Source organism: Notolabrus celidotus, chromosome 4 (assembly GCF_009762535.1).
Source record: "Notolabrus celidotus isolate fNotCel1 chromosome 4, fNotCel1.pri, whole genome shotgun sequence".
In the NCBI taxonomy this organism is placed as follows: domain Eukaryota; kingdom Metazoa; phylum Chordata; class Actinopteri; order Labriformes; family Labridae; genus Notolabrus; species Notolabrus celidotus.
In genome coordinates this window covers 32296428-32319303 of record NC_048275.1, presented here as the reverse complement: position 1 = coordinate 32319303, position 22876 = coordinate 32296428, and the positions used below count along the sequence as shown (strand labels likewise).

Sequence of the window (22876 nt, the reverse complement as noted above, 5' to 3'; positions counted from 1 at the left end):
TTTCTCTCTCCCTCTGTCCTAACACCCGGTTGCCCATCGATTCAACAGCGCTTGAATACATTGTACAGTATAGGAAATCCACTATGATGCAAGTAGCATTGTTCACATGCTTGACTGTATGTGAATATATTTTGCATCAATGCCTCCACTCCTCAGAGCCGGTTAATGTTCTCAAGTCGTCTAAAACAGTCCCACTGTGATGTCCCTGTGACTCTGGATGAGATGCACAGGGTACCCTTGATAACCACATGAGACATAGAGGCTCTCAATGATTCAAACATACACCTATCTGCAGCCATATAGAACATGGCTGCTGCTCGAGCTGTCCATTAGTTGGTAAGTAAGTGGATGTAAAGAAAAGGCAGAAAAAGTTGGCTTTGGCTTGGAGATGCTGATTTTCAGGTTGCTAGGTTTCTTTTCGGAACACATCTTATATCAACGTTAAAGCAGACCTGTAGGGGCTTTGATAAAAGATGGCAGCAACATGTTGTAGAATAAAAACCTTTGGTTAGTTCAGGGTGGAGGTTTTGGGTTATGGATGACTCAGAGATTTTACCTATGAAAATAGAGTTTGAGCACAGAGTCATCAGCGTAATGAGTTCGAACTACCAGAGTTAATTCTGAGCTGGGAAAATCTGCCTTTTGCGTCTGCACCATCTGCATGGAACTCCCTGCAAAGCACTTTAAAAATAAATGCACTGGTTTCTTTTAATCATTTTAAATCATTAGTTTTAACATTTTTAACCTCTGATTGTACCTGTTTTCACTGACTTTGTGTAACATTATTTTTCAATGGTTGTAACATTACTTTTAATTGTTGTCTGTTATTAACTGATCATCATTCTTTTAGGGTTATATCTTTTATTTCCTGTCATGCATTTTAATGTTTCTTTTATATACTCGTCGTCATTGTAAATGAGGGCTTGCTCTCAATGATTTTCGAGTTTAAATAAAGATAATATATACATAAGTAAACTGAAACTGACAAAACTGCAAGCTTACTGGTGGTCATGGCCGACACGTGTCCTCCTGATGTATCTGACGCAATCATCCACTCCAAGGCTGTTGTAAAATGTATAAAACAAACAACTTTATTCAAAATGTGTCTCAAACCAAATATTCCCAAGATGTAAAGATGTACAAGATGACAAGACTCAACACGGTAAGAAAATTGTGGCTCCACAGCTAGTCGAGCCTCCACTTAGCTCCACCCACTGTCTATGCATAACACCCAACTGTATCTTAAAGTGACAGCGACTCAAACCCACATCCTCATCAAAAACGGAACTAGAAGCCAACAAAAGCAACAAATCCAAAAACAATTTTCCTTTTGTTTTTCTTAATCAACACTCACATTTAATAAATCAATAACCAGTTACACAACTTTGCCTCGTACACCCACAATTATCTTTTTTCTAAATACCTTAAATCTTAATGTAAAAGCCAAACCTTTTTAATTGTAGAGTTCTTTTATGTTTTGAGTCTATTTGCTAGCAGGCTGTTGCTGCACACTCAGACGAGGAAACGCTAGTCTCAATTAGACACTCATTTTAAATTGACTTCTTCTCAATTCATTCTTCTGCACATCTTTGGGTCCTCTCTCCTCTTCCCCTCAGCCTGGAGAAGGATCTTCATAAAATGCACCTTGAAAAGACGAGGAGAGAGGAGGCTTCTCTAGGAGCACAAAGCAAGGATACACTTGTTGCGGTTGATGAAGTGGAGCTGCAATCGGCATTCCAGTCTCCTGCAAACGGATTGGGATACGGAATAAAGACATCTCTGCTACAGCAATCTCTGAACCCATCGACTATAGTCAGTCATTCTTAGACATTTGCTTCTGGGTGCCAAAGTCTCAACAACCCCCTGAGTGGTGCCCATTTGTCTGTTTGTGGTGAGTCGTAGTTCAGCGGTAGTCCGTTGGCTCTGGTATCAGCAGCATGAAGCCAAGAAACTGATCTCCTTTGGATGTACTTGCAGTAAATGGTCTTGAGTTTGCAAAATTAGCATCATGATTCAGATTTGTGAAGGATGATATCAGAAGCTTTATAAGGTCTGTCATCAAGAAGAGAATAACAAGTATTGATGATTGAACAGAGGTTGGACCAATCATTCCTGATACTCTCCAACTTAACACTCATTGGTTTTTCCAACAAAGCATCAAACCAATATTTTACCCAGGTTAAAATTTTGATATAGGGGGCGCTGGTGGCCAAGCGGTCTAAGCGCCCCATGTACAGAGGCTACAGTCCTCGTCGTAGGGGTTGCAGGGGTCGCTGGTTCGATTCCCGGCCGGTCGACCATTTCTTCCCCCACTCTCTACTCCCCACATTTCCTGTCTCTCTTCAGCTGTCCTATAAAATAAAGGCAAAAAGGCCAGAAAATATAACTAAAAAAAAAAAAATGTTGATATAGAATGGATTGTTTAAAATGTATCTGTTTACAGAAACAAATTAATCATTGTCAGGTTACAGCCAATCAGAACTGCAATGTCGTTACAGCAGATTGCAGTTGGTCACCATATGAACTATTTTCCTACATGCACCAAAGCTTGCTGATACCTCACTGGTCAATACTACTTGAACTACAAGTGTACCAGAAACAGAAAACCAGAGCACTTTCCATGCTAAGAATACAGACCCTGAGTAGACCCCGATTCTTCTTTTTGTGTGGAATCTAAAAATAAAGATTGACGTCACAGTGAGTAAGAGAAGGGGGTTTGGACACTTTGCAGCTTTATTCTGGCTGTACAGTGGGAAATAATATCTCTGTATCCCTTCAGTGTAGCAGTGAGACACAGGTTTGCTGCCTCACAGAGCATGATCAGATTGATTTTGCACACGGGTAAATATTCTTAATAGTTTAAATCAACATTTAAAATAAAAAAAAAATATTTACTGTCTGTCTCATATAGAAGCCTGCCCCAAATAAAGGCTGTGAGAGTTTATAGACTGGCAAATAAAATCCCAGATTGTTAAGTGAGTTTTATGGTAGTCATAAAGTTTTGGTGTCAGTTGATTCATCTGATGACTCCAGAGATCTTAAATCTGCTATAAAGAGTCAGTTCCACCAATGAGAGGGTTTGAGTTTGAACAAAACAGGGCCAGACTTAGAGTGGATTTTATTTCAGCTTGCCTAGCCTAGGCTTCAATCGACTATACAATAGGCCATCAGGAAAATGTCACTACTTAAAAATCTGGCTTGATACGTAAGAGTTAGACCACACTCTACTTTCCAAAATATACTCATGATATGTATCTATCATCCTGCTTTAAATCTGCATCAGCCGTTGGACTAATTCCACTAAACCTTGGCGAGTGTCTTCAACCCTGGCGACGCGTTTTAACCACAAAACTACTTGTGCAAATAACAAACAGCCAAAATGTCCTCCCTTTGCAAAATGCCCTCCCTCTGAAGGTCTAGAATTTAAAATCATAAGGATAGGAGTGCATGAACACACACACACGCACATACACACACTCATGCTGTCCCTCCATCCCCTCTCTCTCTCCGCCTCCCTCTGTCTGGTCAGTGTAATGGATGGTGAATCTGTTGCTTACTCATGCATACAGCTGACAAATTGTCCCTCTCCGATCACGGCCCTGCCGCTGTGTGATTTGTGAAAGATGGGACGCGACGGGATGAGTCGGCAGCTCAGATTGAAAAAGGGCACAGAGGATACAGCCAAACTAGTCCGAAAAGGTGCATTTGAAGAAAATTATATACCTGAGGGCGCGCAGGCCACCCGGGTGTGGATGAACTGCTTCTGAGTGTGAGTGTATGTATGTCTGAGTAAGATTAGAGATATGCGAGGCATGTTTTAGCAATGACCTTGCTGTGTATTGGCGTAAGAGAATTTTAGTTGAGTGTACACACAAAAAGCTTCACCATGAAGGGCGGGATCGCGGTGTTGCACAGGAGCCAAATATAGAGTATAACAAGCAGGAATCTGAATTCATTTGACTTGATTTAACGGAGAGATGGCTCACTTGATGTGCACCAGTCCCCGTTTAAAGAGTATAATCTGACCCACATACAGTCCAGCGGTCCCTACTTACAGTACGATTCAACCCACATACTGCTCACTGCTCCCTGAACCCATTATTATAATTTAACCCAAATTCTCCAAGCAGTTTACACACACTGCTCACCGGGAAACTGCTGGGGAGTTTTAAAGTAAACACACCTTTAGAGATGGCATTACCCTGGATATACAGGATGGTGAGACTGAAAAACAAAAAAGTTGATAAATGATGGTGACATTATGCATTTAGAATAATCATATAAAAACCTGTCAACGCAGCTGAACATGCCGATTGGCACCAATGTTTAATTAGCAAACAGTCTCACCACTGCTGTGTCATCCTTTGTGACTACTTCTTTGCCAACGTCATGTCATCTACATTTTCATTGTCAATCTTCACATCACAAATTCAATCTAGCCAACTCTGGAAAAGTAAGTGTAACGTACTTCAAACTTAAAACGCATCAAATATCAGGTTTTCCCTCAACAATCTTGAAGCCACTGTTCAAATACTTCCAAGTTTTCCACGAGGAAGCTGTTCTACTCAAAAAAACACAACAGCTTTTGTAACCTATAAGCCAACTCAGAGGAAGAGTGCAGTAACAAGGCGAGGAGCCAATAATGGCGGTGTGACTTAACCAAATGGGTAAAGAAATACGTAAAAAATACTGATAAAAGTATCCATGAGGTGATTATGACGCTGAGAAACCATGGGTTGATTTGACCTTTGACCCCAAAATATACAGCTACATTTTAAGAACGAAAGTTTTTGCCTTAACATTTAAAGAAGCCAATTTTACCAACTTGATTCCCCCCAAAAATGAATCCCAAGTCTTTGATTTGTATTTAGTCACTCCATTGATACCAAGATCACAATCAGCTTGTAACTTGACATCGACAGTGCAGCAAAACAACCTGCTGGGTCATGGGTAAACGTTATATAGAGAAACGTAGCAGATTGAAGGGTTAGCAGGAACACAACGAACAGCAAATGGGTCTAGACTTGGCCTGACAAGAGTTTTTGCAGTAGCATAAGCAACCCACTCACTGTACGTTATCCTATTTAGTTCATGGCTACTGACATTAAAACTGATTCAAATGAGGGCTTAGCCTAATGGTCAAGTTGTGCGCCTACATAGCGGCTGGCCTGGGTTCGATTCCAGGCTGCCTTTCCCGCATATCATTCCCCGCTCTCTCTCCCAGTTTCCTGCTATATCCACTGTCCTCTCCTCTCTAAATAAAAAGTGTAAAAGCCCCCAAAAAATATTACTTTGAAAATAATTTGTCTCACTCATAGTTTTAAAGTTAGATTTTTTGGCCTTTTTGCCTTTATTTGATAGGACAGCTGAAGAGAGACAGGAAATGTGGGGAGTAGAGAGCGGGGGGAGACATGCAGGAAATGGTCGACCGGCTGGGAATCGAACCGGCGACCCCTGCGACGAGGACTGTAGCCTCTGTACGTGGGGCGCTTAGACCGCTAGGCCACCAGCACCCCTCATTCATAGTTTTAGCTGCGTCCTAATGGTTAAGTCTGTAGGCTTCTTTAGACTAGCTAAGTGAGTGGTTATTGCTAACATTTTCACTGATGGGGAAGTGAAACAAGGTGAAGAAGACCACACAAGTCAGTGCAACACCTGATTAAGCTTTTAGACATTGTCACTGTCTTCATTTTATTATTTATCTGTCCTTAAACACAGCAGTATCCCATACCGTGTTCTGTTCAGTGTATACTTCAATGTAAGATTGATCTGTCGTAGCATTCAGCAATTGAGTCATTCATCTCTCCTGCCCTCTCTGCTGTTTTCGTCTCTTTCTAATCCGCACAATAAACTTAGACTAACAGCCAATCCAGTGGGGTCTTTGGTTAGCCCTCCATAGCAGCAGTCTGCTATCAAGAAATAGCGAATGGTAGATATGACGCGTAATAAACTGAGCGTCAGGATTCACAGCTTTAGGCCTCTGACTAAGAAGCTTTATTTGGCAATGAAGGTTGTTTGATGAGTAAAGTGCATTAGATGTTGAGGTTTCCTGCATTATCAAATGAAGGTTATATCAAACCTTTTTCACAAGTTTACCTCCATGTTTTATTCTCTAGTTAGAATATATAGTCTTCCTAAAAGTGCTCTTGTTGCCTTGAAAAGTGACATTCAGGTGGTCTAATTGTCTTAAAAGATTCCATGTTGAGGGTACAGAAAAGAAGGCAGCACAGTTCTGACCTGGAGCCGTGGAAATAATCACATAAACATAATCACGCATACTTTTTTACTACCCCAAAGAAAACAAGCACATGCTCCTAATGTGATCCTTAAAATCACAGGCCAGCACAGAGGAGCTTTCATAAATTAGCCTACTTTATGACACGCCGCTAGCTATCTTGAGGAAGTGAAAAAAAGTATATCAAAGATAAAAAGACAAAGAAAATAAAGGAGGGAAGGTACAGAGCGGTGGTGGAGGGGGTGAATGGGACCCTCGCTAATTCAGAACACTAGACGGAGCATTGTGCCAAGTCTGCCTCTCCACTCTTCCCCCTTCTCTCGCCCACCCCTCCAACCCTTTCTCTTTCAAAGGACCAAGGGGAGGCTGCAGCTTTCTAGTCATAAACATCTCGCGGGTAGGTCTGCACTGGGCCTTTGCCACGTTACACATTTGCTTATTTGAAAGGGGAAAAAAAGCAATTCTGGCACAAAAATCTGCCTCTCTCCCTCTTCTCTCCCGCTCTCATTCTCTGTCTGATCATTCCTCGAGGCCAGAGTTGAGGCTGTGATAGAGATTAGGACAGCAGCTCTCCTGACAAGGCAGCTAAATCTATGCCGGCTGACAAACCTGGCAGTAGCAGTGTTTGGGGAAGGATTGTTAAAAAAGAAGCAGAGAGGGTCTTTGACTAATGGTGAGGAGTGAGACGAGGAGCTGGGTCAGGAAATGGAGACTTTTGGACGGAGCCAAAATAGTTGATTGGGGAGACTGATCAGTTCTGATTTAAGGCAGATGTAGGACTTGTGCACGGCTGATCCAGGTTTATAAAAGAGTCCGTGTGTGTGCCTCATTGAATACATCTGCATCTGCATGTGTGGCTGTTTAAGGCTGACTACACAATCTGTGTACATAAGAAGGTGTCAGTGGTCTGCAGCCCCATGGGGACTTGTGCAGATAAACAGGCTACACTTGCAAAATGCTGAATGCACAACACTTCAAGAGCCTACATGTTACCACACGCTGCTAGTCGCCACCATCAGATACAATATGGTGCCCATATGCCCACGATGGCATCCAGATGAGTCCAAGAGGGGGAACTACAAGGAAGGGGGGCATATTGAGTCTTATTAGGGAAATCTCATTATGCTGTTTGAGGATTATTTAGCACCTATTGGACGACTATTGCTTTCAGGATGAGAAAAAGGTCCCTCATGTTTAAACTCACTTTCCTCTCATAGTTTGTCACTTTAGCCTTTTAATTAACTATTTATGCCAGTTAAATTTGGGACTTAAATTGAATTAAAATAATAATGATCATTGTATTTGTAGGGCACTTTTCAAAAACCAGGTTACAAAAGGCTTTACATGGGCAGCAAAATAAAAAAGGCAGTTCATAAAATCACACGAGTCAAGTTAAGCCGTAAAACATTTTTTAAAAGACATACAATTCCCTCAAAATAACTTTAAAGGAATACAATTAGTCTAAAACATACTTCTTAAAACGGATAAAATAAAATATAACTCAGATAGAATCTTGAAAGGCTCTACGATAAAAGTACGTTTTCAGAAGAGATTTAAAAGGCATCACTGACTCAGCAGACCTTTTTATTTTTTCCTACTGCCAACAAATCAGGGGAAAAAAACCTGATATAAGAATTAATCCAGCTACCTCCACAAGAAATAAGGAATGTTTTTTGCCACATTCTAAGATTTGGTGATGTAAGAAATCAAAAAGTGGTGGCATTTTCATGCACTAGAATAAGATTGCAATGATATGGTGAAAAAAGCAAGAGTTTTACTTTGATCAGGAATGTTCAATACTGCAACCTCTTACCCTAAAGCTGCTTTACCTTTAGAAAATGCTACCCAGAGGGAAATTTTACTGCTCAAGGCTTTCTTTTCTAAGTCTCTGGAGACAAAATTGAGATTTTCACTTCAGCCTCATTCAAGTTTCAAATTGTTCTCATTCGTTTCTCTTTAGTGTCTCCTAAAATTCACTAGGAGAAATAGTTGAGTATGTGTATGTGGGGCGCTTAGACCGCTAGGCCACCAGCGCCCAAAGGAATCCACCCCTTTAATTCTAATAATCTGGCTAAATCTGGTCAGCCCTTTTTTGCGGCCCATATATTAAATAAATGGTCTGTCATACCTGGTATGAAATCTCTATCTTTTGCAATTTCTCTCAAAGACACTAAATCTTTGTGAAGTTGTTTTGTTCTAAACAGACTTGTAAAGGAATGACCATAGTGTGAAGTCAAAGAAGAGATCATTTGACATCTAAATAGCTGATCTTGCAAGTGGTTCAAATGTTTTAATGAGAATTGTAAGTTTGTGGACAATTACATTGAAATCTTAATTTTGCAGGGCACTATAAATGTTCATGAAAAGATGAGCTCAGGCTCTTTCTTTGCTCCATCTGAGCTCAACTTGAGACACAAAAACTGAGTCTGACAAAAACAAATGGATGAGGTTAGATTGAGACATGATTTCTCCACCTGAGCTCAAAAGGAGTCACAACACTTGAGAAATACCTGAGAATCATTTCAGATTTTGATGAGATCTCCTTTTGAACTAAAAGGGAGACTAAGCTGAGACTTTTTGCAACTTTTTTTCTGAAGGCAAGAATGAGAAACAGGAGACATAAGCTATAGTCTCATTTTGCTTTCAAACAGATCTCATTGTTGTCTAGGAGACATAAATGAAACACTTTTGAGATCTCCTCTCTAAATTTCTTTTCCTCTGGGTAAACACTTCTGAAGGGGTGGCAGGAATTTTGAGGGCAACCACACATGTATAAATATATATTCACCCTTCCTAGCTCCACTGATTATATCTACTAAACTACTTATAGTTAAATATCAGACAGTAGTTGAATTTCTGTTTATTGATTGACTTAAAACAGTGAAATAAAAAAGTGGCAACATTTAAATCTGTTAAACTTTTTAAGGATTCAAAGGGAAGAGGTTTGTCCTTTCACAGTGGCTAACAAATAAAGGAGGACCCATGTACAGAAGAGTAAACAAAAGATTAAACATAACTTACTTAGAAATGTCCATAAAGTCAAAAAAAACAAAAAAAAAACCCGCAAAAACCACCACTGGTAGCACGAGCAATGACACCAGTAAGATTCCATGATCCAAACAAGAAGGGAGGAAACACAGAGACTAAATACACACAGGGTAATCAGACACAGGTGTGACAGAGGACACAGGTGAAACTAATGAGGGGCAATCAAAATGGAGGGAAACACACAAGGGCAGGAAGTAAAACTGAACCAGACACACAGGTTAGAGTGAGAACTTCAAAATAAAACAGGAAACACAATAGAGTAGACTAAGTAGCGTGTGATAAAACACACACACACACACACACACACACACACACACACACACACACACACACACACACACAAGGAATACAACACAAGACATTGATCACTATTAAACAACACAAGGGGGAGAAAAGGATAGTTTATAATTAATAAAGACAGGGAGGAAACAAGATTTTAGCACAAGGTAAATCTAGGAAAATAAACAGGAAATGAAATACATCGTAAGAAAATCCCAAGCTAGACAAGCACTTCATGACATGTCAAGAGCAACAATTTTAAACACTTAAAAAATGAAAGAGTAAACGTCTTCACACTATCTATTAAAAATGAATTCATCGGCAACCTTTTAGTACCGACTGTTTGTACAATTTTGCTTGGAAGTTTTGATGGACTGATACCTCTCCTACATACCTGTCTCATGAAATACACGTGTGACGTATTTTTTCCACAATTTTAAGAAGCAACAAAGAAAATGTGCTCCACCACATGCAAGGAATGCTACCAGCACCCTGTTACAGCACAGTCCACATGACTTCAACATACATCCCACCTCCAACAAGACAAATACACAGTCCTATAGTTCAGGATTTTGTGGTTGCACCTGATTCAAGGGGGCCATTCCAGCCCTGGTCTCCCCTCTGAACACATCTCAGCCCTGAGCAAGGTTCTTAATGATGTTTCCTGGACGTATTCAAACCTTGGACCCACATTATTTCAGAAGTGTAACCCACCCACTAAAGGCCTCTGGTTCCTGAGGAAAGTTTCTCTGATGGAAATCATCCTTGGAGGGCCAGTTCCTTTTCCCATGTACTCCCTTATTTTTAGTTTAACTGCCTCTCATAGCATCCAGTGACAACTGGCAGAACTCCATTCACTGATCATGACCTGAACGTGTGCTTGAGAACTGGCCTTTCCTTAAAGCTCCAGTGAGGAGTTTTTAGCTGGTTGTAAAACAGGCTAAATTTAATATTAATGCCTCTACATGAGTAATAAATGCAAACGAGACTGCCACGACAGGATAGGCAAGTTCTGGATAGTTATTTTTAATGTCTGAAACTGCTGCCATGGGGTATGGTGTCAGCCGAGAAGATCAACCTTCTTCATTATCATTTGTTACAGCACTGGTTCTCAATGTGTGATATGTGTGACTGTTGAAAAAAGCAGGATGAGAACACATTACTTGACAAAACTGGAAAAGATGGGATGTAGTACTTTGTTTTCTCCACAGGGGGCAGCAAAACTGACACAAACTGAAAGTTCCTCACAGGAGCTTTAACTGAGTACATCTGAAGAGTTCATTATCAAAAACAGAAAACTCTCTTTTTAATAATGTTCAAAATGTTCCTAAACATTTTTTTTCTATTAATAGCTTTAGGTATTATCAATCAACTGAAGATGGGTGGCTTTGACTAAGTAAAAATGGCATTACTAATCAGAGGTATCATAAAAAGTGTAACTTTATTCAAATGTATATCAAAAAGATTTTTTATTTTTTTTATTTATAAATTTGTATCTGTTTATGCAAATGAACTCTTCAATCGTAGAGTGATGTTTTGTTTCATACTGCCCCCGACTGGTGTGTTAGCAGCATTGGTGTATAACGAGTTACTCCACCACACTGATTGTCTCTCTGGGTATTAAAGACTGCTCATGCAAAATCAGCTTTGTTCTTTCAGACAGTTTTTTCTTCTTTGAAGTGGTTTATTTTTTTAACTTTTCAAATGGCATGAAGGCAGAATAAAATCAGTACAGTTTTTGTCTGTTTTCAAACATTTGGAAGTAGTAAATCGGTAGCTTGGGGGAGATGTTAGCTTGTGGCTAGCAGAAAGACTGCATTTTCAGTCTTAAAAGTCTTGGGGTCCCTTTTTTCTACCTTCCTTGTCTGTATTTGTTGAATTTTAGTTTTTTTTAAGGTCTGTTTCAACTTTACAAAGGTGATAAAAAAAAGCTATGTTTCATGCTCCCCGTTCTTTGACTTTTAGCATCTCATTGCATGAACAGTGAAGTTTGCAGAATGAAAAACTTGTCATTGACTTTTGAGTGAGATTGTTTTCCTTACTGGTCTCACATGAGGTTTAATAAAGTTAAATTATGCACAGACTTTATTGTGGGGACTGTTTATCAGAAACAATGCAGAGGCAATAAGTGAAGTGTAAGTTGAGATAATCTGGTTTGATTTGTCGCACAATGATCAGCGGCAGTTGTTTCTGTGAAAATGTAAAACAGCTTTGAGAAATGAGCTCTGAAGATCTTTCAAAAGTAGAAAGCAAATTATTCTAATAATTTGTGTGTGTGTGTGTGTGTTCTCACCCGATATTGTGTATTATTACTGTCTCTGTGTCTGACGTTCTGTCTCTCTGCTGTGTTACACCCACCACCTCACAGTTGCAGATTAGGCCGCTTAGCGCTCACTGCGGGGCGAGCTAATCACCAAGGAAAGCAAGGGGTGGGGGAGGAGGGGGGTAAGAGAGAGAGAGAGGGAGAGAGAGGTAGAAAAGGGAAGGAGAGTGGTGCTCAACTGCCCCCCACTCCCCCACCCAGCCATCCGACCCCCACCAATCCCGCCCCCGTACTGCCCGCAGGGCACCGTCACGGTGACAGCGGTGTGACAGTAATCTTTCAGTGACACTTTCTGTTTTTTCTTTCTTTCTTTTTCTATTTTTTAATAGGGGGTTGAGAGGGGGAATTACGGAGGGGTTGAGGGGGGGTGGGGAGGGGCATTGTCAACCCCACCTCCACACAACACCCACCCACCTTACCCAGAGGTACTGTGACACATAGACGAGTGCCCCCAGAGAAGGCAACAACACGGCGGCACAATGCCGGCAACGGTACAGCCAGCCAGCACTGAGATGCCTCCCCTTCCTCGCCTCTAAAAATACTTTCACACAATGCATCTGATAAAAGGTTTATGCAATGATGCACAGGGTGTATGCACCCAAAACTTCACACAAAACCGCCAATGAAAAAAGGAAAAAAGACACTGATTGAGTTACAGCGTGTTTCAGTGCAGACTTACGTTCTGACATGTTTGGTGTCTTCATCAGAGTCAAGACGGACAAAGACATAAAGCAAACTCTGATGAAGACACAATGGTGATAGAAGCTTAATTTTCAGATCTGGTTTCTGTCAGAAGCATAAGTCAGTGTGCCGCTTCTTTTCCCCATGTGCTAAAACTGACAAGTGTCCATAGCTCTGGAAACGCAAAGGAGCCAGGTTTGACCTCGACACACCTCATGGAGTCAATTCCAAATAAAAAAAACTGAAATTTAAGTTGAAGCTTGAGAAAACTGTGTCAACAAAGTGTGTGTCTGAGATGTGAAATTATTCAAAATGAGAAAGAATGAGTTTGAAGGCTTGTGCTGTAAACAAATCCTCCTTCAGTCCGTCTTAACATTCTTTGTAACTGGAGCTCATCGCCTCCTTCTTTAATCTTATACATTTAGTGTAAAGCTTTATTTGATCACTCAAACAAGAGGAGAAAAGGAAAGAGAGCATTTTTGTATTGAGTGGAGAATTAATTCAAGTCAAAGACATTACAAATCATAAATGATGCTTCGTGTGTAACCTAAGGAACAAAGGAAATTAAAGAGCATGTCGTTTAATCTCAGTTTGACTCAGTGACGGAGTTCACAGAGGAATACGCTTTACACAGACTGCAGGTAAGCAAGATGAATTCAGGTTCCCTTTGGTCTTACATTCAAATTGTCTACAAAAAGAAGTATACCGAATATGTTTAAGATTGTATTTAAAATATTAGAATAACTGCTGTGAGAAAGTGAGACGAGAGAGAAAACAAAGAGCAGAGGTCACAGAGAAGCACAACCTCTAACCACACACAGCGCTGACTTATGATCGCAAAAACCACCTGTTTATTGTAAGTTATTCTCTAAGCTTGTTTGAATTGGCCCACACATAAGAATTTATCTCCTTGTTGAGCACAATGAGGAGCAATGTGTCTACGCATGTGTCGGTAAGCAGAAGGTAGCACTCCAGACAAAAGGGAAAAGAGCCAGATTTAAGAGCATTGTCGCTTGGTGTGCGCCAAGCATCTCCATAAATCCTAATACACAGTCATTCCCAGTGGAACAAAAAAAGAAAGGCAAAGAAAGGGAGGGAATGAATGCATTTTCTTCTTATCTATCTGTCTTTCACTCTCTTTCCCCCAGTGAGAGAGACAGAAGGGAATAAATGGCTCCCCTCTCCTCCTCTCTCCTCTCCTCTCTCCTCGGTGTGGGCTGACAGCGCAGCAGATGGTGGTTTAAGCAGTGAATTTATGAGCGCCACAATCTTAATGTTGCAGAAAGAAAAGAAAAGGACTCGCATCAAACGCCACTGACAAATGCACTTGCTAATATTAATGCACTCCTCATTCATCCAATATGCTGCCTAATTGCTTTTCTGTACACAGTAATATGGCACCTGCTGCTCAAGTCCGGCGCTCGCGTCAGGAGAGGGGCGACCGAGGGGGGGGGGGGGGGGTGGAGATGTGGAAGTAGAGAGAGACGTGAAAGAAAGTGTCTCTCGCTCTCTCTCTCTCTCTCTCTCTCTCTTTCTTTCTGTCTTCCACTCCCTCCTTTTTCCTGTGATGGATGCAAGGCTGTGGATCATGCGCCAGACCTGTCAGTGTTCCCTAATTAAAATTTTATACTTACAGGCTCGGGGAAAAAAAAAAAAGGTGGAAAGCACTCAGTAAACAATCAGTTATGAGAGGAGAGGAAGGGAGAGGCCATCACACAAACACTCACAAGGTGCGACACGCCGAGGCAATCCAATTTTAAGTACAGCATCACACATTGAAAATCTGCAGACTTTATTAGAGCCTAACAAGGCCGCCTTACCCGCAGATCAAGCCAGAATCCGAAGGGGCCTCAAAAAAGCAGCGAGCCACCCACCTTAGCTGCAAAAAAAGAGCTCTTTCATGAGCTTTGTGGACATGCCAAATGTAATAAAAGCTCAAAGAGCTGTTAGACTGTATGGCTATGTCACCTTCAAAGTATCAGTGACTAAAGTGGTTTCACAGAATTGTTGGACTGAGCTCCAATATGCCATAAATGTTCTCACAGTTTCTTCAGTACCTGTGCTGAGCTTGTTCTTTACAATCTCATCATTAAACTCAAGTTGTTAAAGTGTCATTATCTGCATTAATATAATCCAGGTATTAACTTTCTTTTGTTATTATTTTCACACTTTTATCCACTTTTCAAACTCAGCCAGATGCATGCAATCATTTCAAGCTTTACATCATGTTTGGGGTCCATCTGGGACCCGAGTTAGCTCCCTATAGTCCCACCATTGTCTGCCCTCCAGCTGCTGTTAAATGCACTAAATTGTAAAATAATGAGTTTGTAAATTGCACGCAATTACGGATGCAAATTGAATAAATCCACCAAACTATAGATTGTCCTTTCTTCTCACATCAACAGTGAATTGATGCACGTTTGATGGAGAGTAGCAGGTATTTCCTTGAGTGCTGGGATGAGAAACTGAAAATGCATTTTGTTTGTTCGAGGCGTCTGAGGCTGTAAAAAGATGAATTGTGATTTGATGGAGCCGAGTGTGCCACTTATGGAAGGTGCAGTGTGCAGAGCTGGTTGCTTGGTGAATGATCAATGTGATGAAGGAGTGGAGGAAATTAAACCAACGAGGAGAGGGAGATCTGAGGCTGCAACTACAAACACCTAAATCTCACTCTGTTGTGGAGGTCAGTGGCTCCAAACCTCTGGGTCAGGACTCCAGGATGAGTATGACGGGCCTTTAGAGGACTGTCATTATAGGAAAGAATAAAAAACACTTTTCTACTCAACAAAACGGGGAGTGTTTTTCTCACACCTCTCTTTAATCATTTCTCTTCTTCCTGAGAAACACTGATACTGATGAAAGTTGATCATGAGAAATCACTTCAGGCTCTCAAAGCATACACATAGTATACCTGTCTTATAAATATTAGGTGTTACCGGTGCAGTGCTGTAAAATAAATGCTTCCATCATCTCAAAATGATGTACCAACACTGCAAAACATGGAACTAGAACTACTTTCAAGACAAAGACAAGAGAATGATAAAAAGGATGCTAACTGGAAAGCGTATCTCACAAATCATGAGTTATTTACCTTTAGAAGGAAATGAATCACACCAATCGAATAACCAAATATTGAATGGAGGGTCACTTAATAAAGGCATACCAAAAGATGCTTCACACCGGCACTGACAGTTTTGAGGGATATGATATGAAGTTTGCTCACAGTAATAAAATAAGGAAACGCTTCAGCTTAAATAAGTGTTGGATTAAAAAAATGTTTTATTTATTTTCAGAATAATCCTCATTTTATTTACACCATCTGAACTTTCCTCATAATTAACCATACAGTGTTTTAATTATACTTCGTAATGACTTGCTGTGTTCAGTGCTTGTTTTGTGTTCTCTTGTTTGGCTGTTGTTGTCTCTGTCATTTGAAAGATGACTATAGGGGCATAAATATTAAGGCTTCATTCATTCTTTCTGGATTTTTTGTGTGTAAGTGCATTTGTGTGTGTGTTTTTTGTGAAATATGATGAAAAAAAAAGTCTTTTTTTTTTTGCTGATCTTTTTTTATTGGCTTTTCTTTGCATAAGACGTACAGATTCAAGAAACATCAAACACTTAATGAATAGAAAAGCTAAATATTCTGACAATGTAAGCCCAGATGGACCATGCCTTTTGCAGCATTCTTCATAAAATGACTGGCTTTCATAATTATCTCTTACAATAATATTTAAAACCACCTTCCTAATAGAATCTCTGTATTATGGGGTAGCTGACAAACGTTTCAAACCAGAAGAGGACACACTGTAGAGGAGGGGACGGACTTTCAGTAACAAAACATGTAAGCAAGTGTCTGAAGGTAGGTTGTAAATGCTGCAGGAGAAGACTTTTGTGGTGACATGAAAGAAAGGTTTTTATTTGTTTAAAAATATATGTAATGTAACAGGGGCACTATAATGGACTTTGGACCCCAATAACTTATGTTCTTACAGTTTTTTTTTTGGCTCTTAATGGACATGGACCGTCAGAATCATGCTTTACTCTTCTCCCCCACACTGCGCCTCTGTTAACATAAATAAATGAGTCAATAAACATCCTCACAATCAGGGCTGGAGTCAGGATTTCCTAAATCCCTCTGTAGGGCTATAGCTCCCCTTGAGACTTGAACATCAAAACAACACCGTCCATTTTTTAAATGTTATTTAACAAGCTGTCTGATGGAGCACGTATGTTCAAATTTACAATGTGAGTAATTAAGTATCAAACACACACACACACACACACACACACACACACACACACACACACACACACACACACACACACACACACACAAAAGAATGATTACTACACACACCATACACTTGATAGGCTGAGATATTAAAGATGTTATTTTTCCATCTAATGTTTTGCATTTTTGTTGTATCTTTTACTCTTATAACTTATAACATATAATCTCTTACTTTTTTAATAAGACACATGCGATACAAATAGAGTTCATGATCATTTTCAAACACTTCTTTCATTATAGTGTTGTAATAAAATAATGTAACATCCCCCGTAAGGTTAATAAAACTTATCACACATGTTGCAGTTTGTGTCTTGAAGTACCAATTAATTAAAAAGCATTATGCATACTTCATCCTATGCATCTGTTCATATAATAGCAACAGGATAAAGTGCATGTTAAGTAAAGCTTCTTACACATACATACTGTATGACAGCATCATTATAAAGGCTTTAATTGAACTCGTTTATATGAGCTTTTATTTTATAAATCCTGATCCACTTGAACCTGATTCAAGCACTCCTCTCTCAGCTGAAGTAAGATCAATTATTAATCTTAAAAACAGCTTTTGTAAGTCGTGATAATGAGGCAGCAGACGCTGAAACAGCCGACACACAGTCAATCACACTGGATCCACTTTGAGCATCTTACACACACACACACACCTGCTTTTACCTCTCTTTTCCCCCTAGTGTGTCTGTGTACGTGGGCGGATGTTTTGCATGCGTTTACCTTGTCCCTGTGTGTGTATCTTCCATATGTGTGCGTGTGTGTGTGTTTGTGTAGCGCGAGCTAACTCTTTTATGCGTGAAATGGAGAACACTATGCACCTGAAGGCACACGTCAACACGCCAAGAACAGGCATCATCAGCTCAGGACTTGACTCATATCCAGCTGTTCACACACAAGCGCACACACAAACACATATACTCCAGGATTTCTGTGTGTATGAAAACAAAAACACATTTGATGTGAATAAAGTAATAAAACATTTTTTTTTTTTTCATTGCTATTCCACCCACTCGTTACAACTAACGCAATCAACTGCGATTTCCCCCGTGAGACAAATAACTGGCATTAGTTTAATTATTTCTAAGTCTAAACAGCACCATCATACATTCAGTTTTAATAAAGCATGTGTTCAAAGCTGCTGAAGTGACACCAAATTACAGGAATCATTCAAAGAGTGTGATCATAGGAAAGGCTTCTGAAAAGAAATACAGATTGTAGTTTAGAGTTTGCACATCTCTCCTGAGTGTCCATGCTTATAAAATCAAACCATCCGTCAAAGTAACGTCATACTTCACGCCACGCTTTCTGCCACCGCCCTCCTCACGCCCGCTGGCAATACCCAGGTCACCACAACCTGCCGTGTTTTATAGTTTGTGTGTTTAAGAGAGAAGAGTAAATTAATCACCGGCACATTTGCAAGTCGCGTAAAGACCACAGAGTCGCCACCATCATCATCATCATCATCCTCATCTTCACTGGAAATATACTACCCACAATCCTTTTCCACAAGCCGACTAATTAGCCACAGAAAGGTCAAGTAAAGTCAGGCTGTGATTAGAGAGAGAAGGAAGAGAGAAAGGGAGTGAGTGAGAGAAGACGGGGAGGAAGGGAGGAAATGAGACAGACAAGAAAAAGGAAAAGACGAAGAAGAAGCTCACATACATCTAGTTTTGGACTCGTGCCAGAGCGTCTCTTTTTTTTTCTTCTTTTTTTTTGACTCACAGTCCTCTCCGTCTCCTTTTACACCGCACCGAATGAGAGCTTTTTCTACAAAACGTTGGCTTCAATTTTTAATGAAATGCTTATGTTGCTGCACCTGGACACGTTTGCTAAGCTGGCCCATCAGGTAAGGGTTCCCAGGAGGGTCATTAAAAGCAGATCGGACCTGCCTGGGTGCCAGCAGTGATGCAAGGCCTCGAGAATCAAATGCATTGGAGATCAGTGTTTTTTTTTTTTGTGCTTGAATCGAAGGTGTGTGCTTGTTAAAAGTCATTTTCAGATCAAGATTTTCTTTTTTTTTAAGTCTCATATTTATCTGCTAAGAAAGATTTGCAGCCACTTCCTTTTTTTCGTGCATGCATCTGCTGTGTTTGCGTGTCAGACCCACATCTGTACAGGTACATTTGTGGTTGTGTGTTTGTGTGGTTGAGTGCCAAGTGAAAACACGATGGTAGATGATGCAGGACCCGTGCTATTCCCTGTGAGCCTCGTACAGTGGTCTTGCCGCAGGCTTCTCCCCTGGCTCAATGTTGAGTCAAAACATCTCCTGTGGTACAAAAAAAAAAAGAAGAAGCAGTAGCGGAGTGTGCTTTCCTGTCAACAGCAAAACACAGCAACGTGTTGGATGACAATGACACTGACACTGCACTCCCAACCTTTGGGAATACACCGGGATGAAGAACCCCTGTATATTCAGCGTCACAGATCCAAATGATGTACAGTACATGTCATTCTGTGGCTCTCCTATACTACATACAAACACCCAGCTCTGACACACACACACAGAGGCAATGGCTGTACACTTGCCCCTCTACCTGGAATAGCCTGATCCCTGAGGGGAGTGGTGTTTTAAGACATTCAGACATACTTCCCTCACACACACTCTCCCTCACACACACTCACACAGACGCAGGGTAAGTGGACCCGCAGCCTAATGCGGTTTAATCACTCCCAGCACATCCATCAGCAGCTCCAGTAGGGGAGTGGAGTATTTTATCACCACTTTTAAGGGTTATTAGTACAAATACACTGTCACCCTGCATTACCACTGCAGCGCTTTAGGGTGCCATGCCCTCACCACATTCATTACAATCTCTATCAATATCTATCAGAACTAAACGCTCGCTCGCTCCCTCGCTCTCCCTCCACCTTCCTTCTCCTCCAGCGTCCTCTCCTCGCACACTCGCTGCCATTAAAAGATGAAGACTGACTCCCTCCATACCCTCTCCTCCACCTCCTCCTCCTCTTCCTCCTCTTGTGCCGCCGTCTCCCTTCACCTCCTTTGACACACAGCTCTAAAAGTTTCACTCCATTTATCGTCCGGCACTCTTCCGGCCCGAGCTGTCGGGCTGACTTGATGGAGTTTGGCGGCTGGCAAGGACACTGCCGGGCGGTGACTTTAAGAGCCCAGTGGTCACTCCCAAAAAAAAAAAAGATACAAAAATTAAAAATGCTGGGTCTGATGACTTCTTTTTTTAGGCAGGCTGAGCACATTACTCACATCGGACCATTACCAGACGCTCAAAGGTGAGGGGATTAGGAGAGATTTTCTTCCCTTCTTTTTGGATGAGTTAAGTTACTTTGAGGAAAGGGACAATTTGCAGTTTCTGGCTCGGGGAGGTTATCAATCAAACTTCATCTGACACCAATGGAGTCCATTACTGACTGGAGAGACTGACGTTTTGACAAATGTGAAGGGATGTTCTTGATCAGGTCTTTGAGGGAATAATAATATGTTGGGTGTGTCTGTGTGTGTTCCCTTTTACTCTAATGAAGGGTCTGTATTATATCCAGAACTGATGTAATTGGCTGTATATGATACATCATGAACACATGAGAAAGACTCTCATCAGAACTGTCTCACTTTGGATTTTACACAAGGGATCATGTGTTGGGAGTTGTTATCGCAGATCATGACTCTGCTGTGTTAACTACTTGATTCTGATTGGACAAAAACCCAACACACTTCATATCAAATCAATCCCTGCTGTCCAGTACATTTCACCTCTGCCTGTTGACACTGTGGTAAAAATGTTAGTTCCAGTCTCTGGCTGCTCATTGGTCCATTTGTGAAGCCTTTTGCTTTGCACTTACATGCTTGTGGTCGATGACACTGTTGACTCAACACTGCTGAGTATGGTAAACTGGAGAAGCTACTTGGTGGCAATAGACTGTATAAAATATGGATGTAGGATCCGTGACGTCACCCATCTGTTTCTTAAGCGCTGTTTTGAGGCCAATTGTCGGCAGCCATATTGCTGCTGTCAAGCAATTGTGACATAAAGAGGCGGACTTTGAGCCTCCTAGCCAACAGCTACAGTGTTCCCACCTGTCAATCAAGGCAGCTGTGCCTCTCATTGGAAGACTTGTAATCTCAATATCTTTGAAATTACCGGGTTAGAAAAACATTCACCCACGTACAGTGTGTGCGGATCGAGAAATGAGCTATCCGGACTACACTTGTCTTTTGTACCAGGCAGTAAACGTGTTTATTTCTGCTGTAAAGATCGGCTTTTTTGAATTGGTGTGTATGTGGTTTCCGGTACTTCCGGAGCCAGCCTCAAGCGAATCCTCAATGAACTGCAGTTTTTAGCACTTTTGCATTGAACTCACATTTTTAGACTGGAGGTTGCCGCTTGGTGGTGGCACGTAAACAAGGTTTTTCCTACATAGAAATGTGGGAGGCAGCAATTTCAGCCCTAAATGACAACATCCCCAGTCCTGGTCAGCATTCACAAGAGTGGTCATGAGGAACAGTGATCTCTAAGGCCTCTCTTAATCTGCAAAACTGCCTCAGAGGAATAATAAATGTATATTGTTTATACAATATGACAACAACTAGTCCTCCAGAGTCTGTTACTAGAGCAGCCCACAGGGTCTGTTCTTTAAGGCATCAGTCTGCTATTCAGAAATAACAGACCAGACCAAAATATTGCCGTGTAACGACTAACAGAATCAAGAACTGAACTTTATGGATGCTGAGAGTTTATTGCTTTGATGTGTGCTTGCAGTTGATGTAGTTTGGAGAGCATTAAGGTCAACATGGATGGGCAGTTGAGGGTGATGAATGAAAAATGAAACAAAGGGAAAAACAAATATAAAAAAACCAAACAAACTTGAGACTCACGTTAAGTTGACGGATTTGATTCAAGTGTTATATCAAAGGTCAATGTTGACCTCTCTTTTGAAGGTCTACATGCTTATTTAGTACCACTTACTTTGCTACTTAATTGGTCATCTCTTATCTCTTATAGTATGTTACTTTGTTACAATTGCAAACTTGTCTGTAGAGCCATAAAAATGCTAAACTGAAACTAGAGAGGTATCTATGTTGCAAAATTTAGAGTCACAAATCACACAGCTGTGGCAACAAATCTCTTTAAAATTTACATTAACTGAGAGAAAAGAAAGGAGACCAACTAGAGAGCTATCTATTTTGAAAATGTAGAAGCTTCCAACCAAACTGCTGTGTTGAAGGAGTTTGGCCTGAGTTCAGTAAGTGTTGTTTCTTTATGTCCTCACACCGTATACAAAATAAAGTCAAAATAAGTTCAAATTCAGTCTTTTTTTAAAGTTGTATTTTTGGGGCTTTTTGCCTTTATTTTGATAGGACAGCTGAAGAGAGACATGAAATGCGGGGAGACAGCGGGGGAAGACATGCAGGAAATGGTTGCGGCCGGGAATCGAACCGGGGACCCCTGCGACAAGGACTGTAGCCTTTGGGGCGCTTAGACCTCTAGGCCACCAGCGCCCCAAATTCAGTCTTATCATATGATTAAAAACATTAATAAAAAAGTTGGACCTATAGTTCCCCCGTCTGCCATTCAAGAGTATCCGTACACTAACTTTTTAGCTCTTGCTCCAAGCTTCACTCACTGAGGTTTGTTATTCCACTTTGAGAGCAGCTCAAACATCAGAGAAACTTACTGTATGTGCAAGATTATCAAAAGAGCCTTCTTTAATATTAAAGTCTAAACATTGCAAGATTTGGTTCTCCCCACCTACAGCATATTAAGTACAGAGCTCTAAGTCCTGACACGGCTCCGTGGCAGCTGTTGGCCACAGGTTCCCTGGCTGGGGAAGGTTATTTGGAGGTAAACCCACACAGCTTAGCTTGCTAAGTGGCACAATTATCGTGCTTACACAGTGTTTACGTCCATGGCACACACCTGGCACAATTGCGTCGGTGTGCATTATAAACCAACCTCTAGAAAATGCATACAATGCCCCAGCCCCCTCCTTGGAAAAAAGAGGGAGCCTTTAAGTTTAAGGTTGATGTATAGCAGCC

At 40.9% G+C, this 22876-nt stretch overlaps 2 long non-coding RNA genes across 3 annotated transcripts in view; both read right to left on the bottom strand.

The window, feature by feature from the left end:
* Positions 1-22876, bottom strand: part of LOC117811096 — a 103942-nt gene that overhangs the window by 65203 nt on the left and 15863 nt on the right. The window contains exon 1 of one of the 2 annotated variants that reach the window (XR_004630930.1): positions 9257-9341. The exons of the other annotated variant lie outside the window; for it this stretch is intronic. This is a non-coding gene — a long non-coding RNA (uncharacterized LOC117811096). Of the gene's footprint in view, positions 1-9256; positions 9342-22876 lie in introns of those variants that run through there. 2 annotated transcript variants of the gene reach the window in all.
* On the bottom strand, positions 1069-2293 carry LOC117811097. Its single transcript, XR_004630932.1, has 2 exons — positions 2175-2293; positions 1069-2052 (listed from the first exon to the last, which is right to left on the bottom strand). It is a non-coding gene; the product is annotated as an uncharacterized LOC117811097 (long non-coding RNA).